The sequence below is a fragment of the Echinops telfairi genome, unplaced genomic scaffold (assembly GCF_000313985.2).
Source record: "Echinops telfairi isolate 266 unplaced genomic scaffold, ASM31398v2 ScPeMD7_655;HRSCAF=1070, whole genome shotgun sequence".
Classification (NCBI taxonomy): Eukaryota; Metazoa; Chordata; class Mammalia; order Afrosoricida; family Tenrecidae; genus Echinops; species Echinops telfairi.
In genome coordinates, this window is record NW_022104553.1 from 29903229 (window position 1) to 29914861 (window position 11633).

Consider the following 11633-nt stretch of genomic DNA (forward strand, 5'->3'; position numbering starts at 1 on the left):
TCAGACCAGTCAGTTTGGCCTTCTTTATAATTTTGAATTTTGTCCTACATTACACACACACACACACACACACACACACACACACACACACACAGTTCCCAATCTCATACTCAGGACTCAGAAGCCCTGGAGGTGCAGTGGAAATTACTAGCCACTCTGAGAGAGAAGGATTGGGCTTTCTACTCCCATAACGAGGGACAGTTTCTGAAACTCATGGCAGCAGTTCTACCCTGTGTCCTATAGGGTTGCTATGCGTTGGCTTTGGCTGGATGGCAGTGAGTTTGGCTTGGAGGTTCAAGTTCAGGACCTAATAGAATTGTGATCCACATCAGAGTGGTCCTCAGTGGTAGCTGGGCTACCATCTAGCTCTTTTTATCTCAAGGTCATGGAGTCCTGGCACCACACAGGTCCATTAGTTCTTTGGACTTACAGGTCTCCATGATTATCTTCACTCTCCTTTGCTCTGGGTGGGGAGAGACGGGTACGCTAGATGGCTGGCTAATCTCATGCTTTGAAGACCTCAAACGCTACATAGCAGCACATAGAACATTGTCTCTGTGGACTACGGTATGACAGTTATCCTAGATGTCCCCTGAGATGATGGTCCCCAAGCGCAGTGACTCATTTTCTCGATGTATTTGGCTATGGCTAAGAAGTGTTCATGACTTTGCCCCCTAATATGCTCTACTATGTCCTTAGATAGATCTCTTTCTCAGTTTGAATTCAAATTGAAGAAGGATATTTTCCTCCTTATTGGCAAGTTCTTCTACTCCTTTCTCCCTCCCTTTCTTTCCTTCCTCCCCCCATCCCTTCCATTCTTTTAATCATCTTCTGGACTGGGTGATGAGTTTTCTCAGCTGTCTTTTCAGCTCCTGTCAAAATAATCAAACTATTTCTCTCCTTGAACCTGTTTAAAAAATATCGTCTTTGTGTTGAATCACACGCTCCTCATTAGAGCTGGCATAAGAGAGGGCCAAGGAGACGGGGACCTGCCTGAGGGCCCGGAGGGAGTCGCAGCCTGTTCATTAGGGCAGGCTAGGTTGAAAGAACAAACGACCTGAGCGTGCCAGAAGTTTAAAGCCAACAGGATTATTTATTGCATGCGCGTGTAACACATCCATTCAGGCCAGCAGGAGAATGAGAGTCTCCACCACAGAAGCCAAACTCGCTGCCATCAAGTTGATGTGAATTTATTGTGGCCCTGTGAGTTTCCAAGACTAATTCTTTACAGGAGTGGAAATCCCTGTCTTTCTCTCCGAGAGTGACTAATGGTTTGAACTGCAGACCTTCCAGATCGCAGCCCAGGTTGTAACCATGACACCACCAGGGTTCTGATACTCTCCACAGTGCCCAGAAACCTAAGCGGATGGGATGCTCTCCTGACCCTGGCAGAAACAGGGAGGACAGCATAGCCAGCCTCTCCCTAGGTGTGGTAGTTACATAATCTGGTATCAATTTGGGACTTGAGAGGATTAAGGGTGAAAGGGTGGAGTCTAGTCTGTCAATCGGATCATAGCCAACGAGGCCTTGGTGTGGGCATGGCCTTCTCTTGAGAATTCTGGGAATTCCTGGATTTCCTCCTTTGAGGCCAGAGACAGACTCTCTCTCGGCTCACACCCTTGGAGACTCACTGCTACTGACAATGCTCACCCCCTGATAGATGCTCCACTGACAAGACACATGCGCTAGGCTCTGGGAGCTTGAGAAACCACATGGACCTACCCTGATGCAACCACACCTCTGAAGGTGGAGAAGCCACATAGAGACCCCTGCCAGTCCTGAGAAGCTTATGACGCCATTGGGTCCACAAGGCTTCCCACCTACTGGCCTGTGATTCTTCTACATTTGGCACCATTGCATGTGTTTCATGAGTCTGAAGAGGACTTTCTAGATTGGTATCAGACATATGGGCTAATATCAGACTTATGGACTTGATCTGGACTGGGCTCGGATGTTTTCTTAATACTCAATTGTTCTTGTACATAAACCTCTTTCTTTTTCACATATGTGTCTCCATGAATTTGTTTCTCTAGTCTACCCAGACGAACACACTACCTCTCACACTTTCTACTCAGACATGACACACAGTGATGCAACCCTCACTTCTTGTGAGTCCCTGGGGTGCAAATGGTGAACGTTTTGACTGGTGACCCAAAGGGTTGGAGGTTGGAGTCCACCTAGAGGTGCCTTGGCAGAAAGGGCTGGCAATCTCCATCCAGAAGGCCAACATTGAAAACCTCAAGGGGCACAGCTCCAGTCTGACCCACACAGGGGTGGCCATGACCAGGACTGTACTGGATGGGAACTAGTTTGATCTTTGTCTCTTTTGTGGGTGGCTTTTGCCCGCATTGGTCAAAGCAAGTCCCATTCAAGTTCAACCTGGCAGAGCTGTTTAACCACTGAGAGATGTGCCTGCCACCATGCAAGAGGAAGCTCCTTGGGCTCTTCCTTTTTCTATCTTTAAACAACAACAACAAAAACTTTTTTGTTTGTCCTTTCTCTCTCTCTCTCCACACACAACTATGCACACATATGCCGCACCACCATTGAGTCTCTCCTGGCTCACAGTGAGCCTATATTGGGTTTCCGAGGTTGTAACTCTTTGAGAAGCAGGTAGCCTCATCTTTCTGCCTTGGAGTGAGTGTTCAATGTTGACCTTGTCGTTGGTAGTTCAATGCTTACCTGACAGCACTAGCCGGATATCTCTCTATCCACCCATTCATGCATATGGACATACATATATAATCCATACCGATCCCCAGGACTTTATTCTGAGGCACCTCTGAAGCAGGTCACAAATAAATCCATATAAATAGCACTCAAATGCCCTGGGAGGATGGCGCTGAGGAAACTGGTGCTCTCCCAAGACTCCCTCCCAATGAGACACCACCCTCTAGACCAGTGTTTCTCAAAGTGGGTGATACCACCCCCTGGGAGGCATCAGAAGGATCCAGGGGGGCTGAAAAAAGAGATACCCACACTTTATCCAGATGATGGGCTAGAGTACTAATGTTTTTAAGGCCACGGGGACACTGAGTCTTTTTTTCTGAACAGGGGGAAGAAGCCCCAATGAGTTTGGGAACCTGTGCTCTAGACCTGCAGGACAACTCCGGAGAGAGCATTGTGGGTCGGCTCTGAACTCGTTCTCTTCTTGACCATGGCGCTGCAGAACTTCTCGTGCTTCCCCAGGGCCCAGAAGACGTAGACCTCCCAGCCTGCGAGAATGGGCCGGGAAACGTGCCCAGTGGACCAGCTCTGCTTCCTGCCCCACTGTGAAAGAGGAGAAAGACACAGACCGGCTCAGAGTCCTTCCATCTGACCCCCGATTCTGCACGGAATAAATCGGAGGAGGCCTCCTGAGCTCCTCCTCCCAGCGCCCTCTCCCTGAGGTAAGTCCTTTCTGTAGTCTCTTCTCCATCTGGTCTGCTGCAGTCCTCATTCTCTCCTCGATGGTCTTCAAGGTTGACCATGGATACAATTTCAGGACTTCAGGGTCAAGAAGTATTTAAATGCCTTAGTCTTGTTATGACTCCTAGAAGTTGGGGGTGGTGGTGTCAGAAAACAAACCAAACAAAAAAACACCAAACCCATTGCCACTGAGTCAATTCCACCCTATATCAGCTTTCCTGGGGGTTCCAAATGGGAGCCCTGGTGGCTTAGTGTTTACTACTGCAAAGTCAGCAGTTCGAAACCACCAACTACTCTGTAGGAGAAAGATGAGGCTTTCTCCTCCCGCAAAGAGTGACAGTGTCGGAAACCCACTGGGGCAGTTCTCCTCGGTTCTATAGACTGACCCACTAGGAGTAGGAATCAACTCGAGGGCAGTAAGTGAGTGTTAGGAGGCAACAGCGTTCAATGGTGACAGAAGTAGATTGCCTCATCTTCCTCCTTCAGCCTCTGATCCAGCGGTTAGCAACCCAGTGTTTGTCCTACAGCAGTTAGTGGAATTGAGGCTCAAATAGGGAAAGCGTAGGTCCAGGGTAACGCAGGAAAGCAGCCGCAGCACCCAGGGCCCTGTTTCCCAGCCTGGGGGTTTCCTTCCCCTCAACCCCGTCCATCTTCCTGCTTCTTCCTCAGGTTGAAATGGTTAGTTCCGCTCTTTGACTCACTCAGGTGTTGAATGACTCCAGTCTTTCTTGTATCTCTATCTTATTCCTTCCCAAACCACTAAGCTACAAATTATGTTTTGCTATTTCTGGTTCAGATGGCTCTCTGTGCTGCCACATGTTCACCCCTTTTTTGTTGTGTCAGGGGGTGCCGAGCTGGTTGAGACTCATGCCAACAGAATGAAACTTTGCCAAGTCCTGCACCATCCTCACAATGGTTGCTAGGTTTGAGCTCATTGTTGTAGCCACCATGTCAATCCATCTGTGGTCGTTACAAAATTTGTCAATGTGGGACTTCAGAGAGAAGGGGTGGCGTGTAGTCTCTCAATCAGGTCGCATATTGGTGACCTCATTTGGAGGTGTTAAGGAGATAAATAGCTTGCTGGAGGTGGGACACATGTTCACTCCCTGTGAGACATTCCTGTTGAGAAGACATATGGGACTGCGCTACAGCCCTGGAGCTGAAGGAGCCACGTGGGGATCCCTGCCAGTGCTGAGATGCTTCCACCACCACTGGATCCACAAGACTTTCCACCCACTGGCCTATGATATTGCTGCATTCGGCGTCATTGCATGTGTTGCATGAGTCTCAAGAGGACTTTATAGATTGGTATCAGACATATGGGTTAATAGCGGACTTATGGACTTGATCTGGACTGGGCTGGGATGTTTTATCAATATTCAATTGCTCTTGTATATAAAGCGCTTTCTTATCCACATACAAGTGTCCATGAGTTTGTTTCTCTAGTCAACCTGGACGAACACACCATCTCATTGAAGGTCTTCCTTCCTCTTTTCCCGGACTCGCTACTTGACCAAGTCTGATGTGCTTCTTGAGGCCTGGCTTCTCCTGACCACATGCCTGAAGTCATAAGACAAAGCCTTGCCATCCTTGCTTCTAAGGAGCATTCTGGCTGTACTTCCTTCAAGACAGGTTTGTTTGCTTTTCTGGCAGTCCGTGCAACATTCCTCACCAACACTAGAGTTCAAATACATCAATTCTTCTAAGGCAGCGCTTCTCAACCTGTGGGTTGTGACCCCTTTGGGAGTTGAGCAACTCTGTCACTGGGGTCACTCAATTCATAACAGTAGCAAAATTACAGTTATGAAGTGGCAATGACAATAATTTCATGGTTGCGGGGTGACCACCACATGAGGAACTGTATGAAAGGGCTGCGGTATTAGGAAGGTTGAGAACCACTGCTCTCTGGGCTTCCTTATTCATCGTCCAGCTTTCACAGGTATATGAGGTGACTGAAAATGCCATGGCATGGGTTAGGCGCACCTTAGTCCAAAAAGTGCCGTCTCTCTGCTCTTTAACAATCTAAAGAGGATTTGCACAGAAGCTTTGGCAGTGCACTGACTTACACGTTGGGCTGCTAACCACAAGGTCTGCCATTTGAAACCACCAGCTGCTAACCTGGGGGGAAAGATGAGGTTTTCTACTCCTATGAAGTTTAAGTCTTGGAAACCCAGAGGGGTAGTTCTACCCTGTTCTAGAGGGTTGCTGTGAGTCACCATGAGGCCGTATTTTTCTTGATTGACGCAACAAAACAACAAGCGCACCAACACACAAAACAACCTCCTGACTACTATTGAGTTGATTTCAACTCATAGTGACCCTACAGGACAGAGCAGAACTGCCCCTATGGGTTTCTGAGATTGTAAATTTTTACAAGAGTAGAAAACGTCATTTGCCACCCCTATGGAGTGGCTGGTGGGTTTGAACTGCTGACCTTGCAGTTAACAGCCCAATGTGGTTAACAGCCCAACACACAACCCCCTGTATCACCAGGGCTCCTTGGCATTTACATAGCTGTAAGCCTCTGACTGGTTTCCAAAGTTCTGACAAAGTTGATTCTGTCCGTTTCTGCCTTCTGTCTGTATTTCTGTGAGCAACACACAGGTCACCATCTTGCTAATATTATACCCCCTTGATTCTTAATTCCAGTGCTCTGTGTGCGTGCGTGCGTGCGTGCGTGTGTGTACGCATGTGTAGGTGCATTGTGATGCAGTGGGGAGAGTTCCTTCTTAGGTTGTGATGTCCTAATGTCTACGATATAGGATTGGACTAGACAACATCTGAGGTGCCATTGCTGGCTTTGGAGTTGGAGGGCCCAAGGCCAAGGACTGGACATCAGACTCTAGGCGCTGGCAGCAACCCTCAGCCAACAGTCTACCTTCTGCCAGCAACCCGAAGATGCCGGGGAGTACCAGAAGTGAACTCTTCCCAGAGCCTCCAGCTAAGAGGCCAGCTCGGCCCCATAGCTGGACTTCGGTTCGGATGCAGACCAGAGAACCCAGCAGAGTCACAGCCTGCCTGGACTTCTGGCCCACAGATCTGGCAGATAAGGAATGGGTGTTGTGGGCGGCTTCGGTGGGTGGGGACATGCTGTGCAATGAGAGAACACAAACTCAGCACATGAACTGCATGGGGACCCAGGATGGGGTCTGGCTTGAGGTCCCCTCAGGTGACACGTGGCTCTGTTCCTCTATTGCTGACTCATGCCTCCACTGTCCACAGGCTTTTAGAGGCCTCTGCTATTGAGAGAATGCTAAGAAACACCTTTGGTCGCGAGTCCAAAATATCACCGAGAAATCTTGTAAGAAAGGGAAGGGGTGGGAAGGCCACGAGAAGCCCATCCCTGGCCGCCATGGGTGATTAGACTGTGAACCTGGAAATCAGAACCTGGACCAGTGAGGATGGGCTAGGTTTTACTGTTGTAACAATTGACGTCAACATCTTAGCTGCTCCTTGACAGCAAACATTTGCGTCTCTCTCCCACGACATGTCCTGTGTGGGTGACCTGGGAGCCAGGCACGTGGTTGCCGCTCAGGGCCCTAAGTGGATGGCGCTTTCCAGCTGCAGGCGACCTTCACGATCCCAAGACCATGGGAAAAACGATGTGTCACATCAAGAACTGGTCCTTGACATGTGTGCCCAAGGCTCCTCCACTCACGCTTCATCGGCCAAAGTGAGTTCCATGAACATGCTAACTTCAGAGAGGTTCTGAACAGGCCAGTCTACCTTATGCCTGGAAGGACACCCCCAAACACCTCTCATCTAGTGTCTGGGGCCATGCCTCTTTCTCAGTGCTCTCACATTCTCAGGGGACCTGGCCTCTGCCTTTCTTGGGGAGTTCATGGAAGAAGAAAACCCAGGGGGGCTTCCTGACATCCTTCCTGGTTGTGGGTTGAGGACAGGACAGAGAGTGGGCCAGGGAGGAACCGTGGGCTCCGTCTCGAGCGTGGCATTCGATCCCTGGAACAGTTTAGAGTGGGGCTTAGGTGCAGGGATACCGTGGAAACCTATCTGATGAGGGCAGGGATTTCTGCTTGTTTGTTCACTGCCGTCTCCTTCCCACTAGAGCGGGCACTCAGGACACTAGTAGGCACTGTTGTGTTGAATTAGAACCAAACACCCTGCGCTTGAACCTTGGCCGTGTGGTTTATTAGCTGTGTGACTTTGCAAGCCACGTAATCTCTGAATGCTCACAGCTCTTCAATGCACCGTGCATTGTCTCCCTCCCCTTCATGGCATCATTTCTGCACACCCCCATTCATATTTCAATAATAATAATAATAAACATCTTCTCATTAAACCACTTGTCCTGAAATCCTCACGTGCTTCTGGGAAACCCAATCTAAGACACTCTATTCATGCTTAGGGGAGACCTGGTAAGGAAAATGGCATGGAGGTCACGTCTGAGCTCATCTGGTTCCCAAGACACATCACCACCCCAGAGGTCAGGCATACCTCATGCTCCATCCTTTTTACCCAACCCTGGCACCAACTGCCAGTGCCTGGACTCCATCGTTCATTGCCATAGCCTCACAGACAAGACTCACGATCAAGGCGCCTGTTAGGGAAATTAATAAGTTACCATTCACATGAGAACGGCGCATGATAGAGTTGCTCTGCCAGGGCAGCTTCTTCTCTATCGTGTCTGCAGGCAGGATTTTGATGGCCTCAATTCATAGTGAGTTGACGAAAGCAAGTCCGTGGTTATGTCCAACTTGAAGGTGTGTGGGATATGCAATTCCTACCAGTGTCTGGACAGGGGCAAATGGGGGTGTATGGAAAGAACCTGGCTGACGGACTAGCCTGGAATCTGTTTCTAGGGGACACTGATCACAGGAAGCCAATGTCAGCACTGGAATCTCTCACTCTCATCTCGTGGGTGCAGGGACCACCAGCATCCCTCTCCTTTTTCAAGCCCCTCTATGTTACAGGTGGTGGGGACGGCAGAGAAATGGGGTTTCTTGGTGCCCGACGCAGTGGTGTTGGGCCTTCAGGGAGGTGAGGAAAAGATGGGGTGCAAAAATAGTAAGCGATTCAACATATAACACATTGCCACTTGCAAAACACATTCCAAATGCCTTGGTGTTTGCAAGCCACTTTGTGGGTTACGGAATGTTCTACTATTGAGCAAACCATTTGGCGTCTCTGAATCCCATGTTTCATATACAAAGTACTTTGTAATTCAGAAAGAATACATAAGATTCTGTATCTTATACAAATACTCTTCAGCCTCCAAGTCTTTAAGTGTTTTAAGCCTGGCGGACAATGAAAGGCAGAGCGCTGAAAGTTGTTCACAGACATGTCGTCATTTGCAAGTCACTTTACTAAGGAATTGGTTCAATAAAACAATCGTCTTAGGTAAAGACTCCGAAGGGTAGTTTACTTTTTACAAAGCATTTAAAAATGTAATTGATTCATTTATCTTTTAACAATCTTACCAACATGACTCACGTTTCATATAGTTCAATAGCTCAGTCACATTTTTAAGAGTCGTGTAGCCCTTACCACTGCCAATTCCAGGACATGTCTCCTTCCTCATCCTTGTGGCTGTCAGCTCCCCATTTATGCCAGCCTCCTCTGCCATGTCCCTTGGAATCTACTGAAAAGGGTCATTAAGCCAAGTAGATTGTTAAATGATGTGAGTCCTATTACTGCTATAGGGTCCTTATGAGTCAGAATCAATTTGACAACCCCAACTTGGCTTTTTCAAAAATAATGCAAGATCTGGAATTTATGAGCTATGCCATTTGAAATCACTCTACGGTTGGGAAAGTACAGGTGAGCATCCTTGCGTGTCCACCATGCATTCTGTCAAACAGGATGTTATGTGACTTGGACGTTGTGGGAACATCACCCAGCAAACTTCTGCGCTTCAGCCATGAGCAATGGCATTCAGTCCTTTTCCTTTGCAATTCTGCACCTGGCCGTTGAGTGAGTTCACCATTTCCATCACTGAGGACTCCATGAGACTGTTATCATGGGATGAACACCCTATTTATGAATTCAGGAGTCCAGGTGGCATGCCGATTAAGCACCAGGCTGCTAACTACAAGGTCTATGATTCACACTCACCTTTGCGGGAGAATGGGGAGACTGTTTGGCCCCTGAAGACCTGCAATCGCCGAAACCCCAAGGAGTAGTTCTGCTCTGTCCTACTGACGGTGGCTGTGAATCAGAATCGACCGGATGCCAGAGGATTATATATAAATGATTTTGTTACTTAATACATTCCGCCCTTTACACGGTGGAAGGGACTTTGCCTATTAGGAGTCATTTGACAGTTATAAAACACAGGGTTGTTTACCTTTAAAAAAAAAGTGTTTTGCAATTCAAGAGCACTTTGTAACATGATGTAGACAAATCACACTACATTTTAAAATATCCTCTGCCCTTAGAAAGCTCGCTGATGTTTGCAGAGTATACCGCAATGTACTGAACTCCTCCTTGTTTACAGAACATTTTGATATTTGAAAGTATTTTGAAATGGACCAACATTTTAAAGTGTACCAAGTGTCAGATCTCTGGTAAAGGTGAATTTATGTGCAAACATGAGGCCACAGTTTGTTGTGTCATTTTTTGTTTGTTTGTTTACAACTCTACGTGTTGGGTCTTCTTGTTGTTAGTGTCCGTTGCGTCACTTCTGATTAAAGAGACTCTGTGGACAACGGAACAAAACACTGCCCGGTTCCCACAAGGGTGGCCATGTTGGAGCCCGTTGTTGGAGCCGCTGTGTGAAACCACCTCATCGAGGGGTTTCCTCTCTTTCCCGGCCCCTCTACTTCATCAATATGATGTCCTTCTCCAAGGACTACTCCCTCCTGATAAGGTGTCCACCGTGATAGAAAACACAAATGCATGAAACAATGATGCATGTGTGCTGTTAAGCACACATGATGAAGATGTTAGTTGTGCGAGCAACAACAGATGGACAGGGAGGAGCTGTAGAGGATCAGAGTGTTGGTGCGCTGTTGAAATTAAGATGGTACCAGTTCAAGCTAGATGATTATAAATGTAGGATGTTAAGTGTACTACCAATGGTAACCACACACACAAATCTAAAAAATGTGCAAACCACCCCCCTCCACTCCCAAATCAAACCAAACTCATGGCCATCGAGTCAATACTGCCTCGTAGTGACTCTGTGAGATAGGGTAGAACTGCCCCTGGGAGTTGTCACGGCTGTAACTGTTTAAGGGCGGAGACAGCCTCATCTGCGCCCCACAGAGCTGCTAGTGGCTTCAAACTGCTGATCTTTCAAGTCACAGCCCAATAGGTAGCCACTGTGCCCCCAAGGTGCCTTAGACAAGAAAAGGAGGCGAACACCAGAATGGTTTACTACAAAGAAATCAATCCAATACAAAAGCAAGAAGCATTACAGGATATTGCTGTTGGGTTCTGCCGAGCTGGCTCTGACTTAGTGACCCTATGTAAGACCCCATGAATAACCCCATTTTAACCCTATATATGACCCTACGTATAACCCTATGGATCACCCTATGTATAACAGAGGGAAGCACTGCCAAGTCCTGCACTATTCTCACAATTGTTCTTCGGGTTGAGACCATTGTGGCACCACGGTGTCCCTCCATCTTGTTGAGGGTCTTCCTCTTTTTGGCTGCCCCTCTACTTCAACAAGCACGAGATCCGACTTGCCTCTAAGGGGCATCCTGCCTGTACTTTTTCCAAGACAGATGTGGTTGTTCTTTTGGCAGTCCATGGTACTGCCAATGTTCTTGGCCAGCACCGTGATTCAAATGCCTCAGTTCTTCTTCAGTGTTCTGTACTCAACGTCCAACTTTCACGTGCACCCGAGGTGACTGAAAATATTGCCATGCCACAATATTTTTAAGACTATGAAGGACAAAAGAGGGAGGATGGGAAACAAATGGTGATTTGGCAGTAATCAGTCCATTTTTCATTCATAATTGCTTTAAATGTAAATGGATTAAACTCTTCAATCACAAGGTAGGGAGCAGAGAGAGGCCAGAGGACCTAAATCTGGCCAGGGCATCCCCAGGATCACCACGGAGATAGATGCTCCCATTGGTGTCAATCTCTCTAAGGAGACCCTGAGCACCCTATCCCATGTTGCCAGCGTCTTCATGCTGCATGCCACGTCTTGTGCCAACACCTTCCCAGTGAAAGGGAAGCTCAAGGCACTAAGTGCCTGTGGCGCCCATTCTGCCGTGAAAGAAATGGAGTTCCAGCAGTTCATTACTCCACTG

The 11633-nt window shown here is 47.9% G+C and overlaps 1 long non-coding RNA gene across 1 annotated transcript; it reads right to left on the reverse strand.

Moving 5' to 3' along the window:
• Positions 1-8762: 8762 nt before the first annotated feature.
• LOC123521992 lies at positions 8763-9589 on the reverse strand. Its single transcript, XR_006680307.1, has 2 exons — positions 9481-9589; positions 8763-9007 (listed from the first exon to the last, which is right to left on the reverse strand). It is a non-coding gene; the product is annotated as an uncharacterized LOC123521992 (long non-coding RNA).
• Positions 9590-11633: the final 2044 nt, after the last annotated feature.